Genomic DNA, 666 nt, shown 5'->3' on the forward strand with positions numbered 1-666 from the left:
TCTCTTTTTATCCCTTAATCTCCATTAGGAGGGGAGAGGTGAATTTTTAATTCGCGGGCGAATGGTGAAAGTCAGTGTGCGCCGCGACAGAATTATTTTTCTTACTGGCCCCTGAGTTTCATGGCAGTTTATATTTTTTGTTACAAAGTTTTAGGGATGAAAGAGCGTTAATTAATGGAGAATTTAATTCTCCGCCGAATTGCCTTTTTTTCATCCCTTAATCTCAATTAGGAGGGCAGAAGCGAATTTTTAATTCGCGGGCGAATAGTGAAAAGTGAGGGTCCGCCGCGAAAAAATTATTTTTCTTACTGTCCCATGACTTTCATGGCAGTTTTTATTTTTTTGTTACAGAGATTAAGGGATGAAAGAAGGTTAGTTGATGGGAAATTTAATTCTCCGTCGAACTGCCATTTTTTCCTCCCTTAATCTCAATTAGGAGGGGAGAAGCGAATTTTTAATTCGCGGGCGAATAGTGAAAAGTGAGGGTCCGCCGCGAAAAAATTATTTTTCTTACTGGCCCATGACATTCATGGAAGTTTATATTTTTTTGTTACAGAGATTAAGGGATGAAAGAAGGTTAGTTGATGGGAAATTTAATTCTCCGTCGAACTGCCATTTTTTCCTCCCTTAATCTCAATTAGGAGGGGAGAGGTGAATTTTTAATTA

The sequence above is a fragment of the Diachasma alloeum genome, unplaced genomic scaffold (assembly GCF_001412515.2).
Source record: "Diachasma alloeum isolate Michigan unplaced genomic scaffold, Dall2.0 Dall_scaffold_00532, whole genome shotgun sequence".
Classification (NCBI taxonomy): Eukaryota; Metazoa; Arthropoda; class Insecta; order Hymenoptera; family Braconidae; genus Diachasma; species Diachasma alloeum.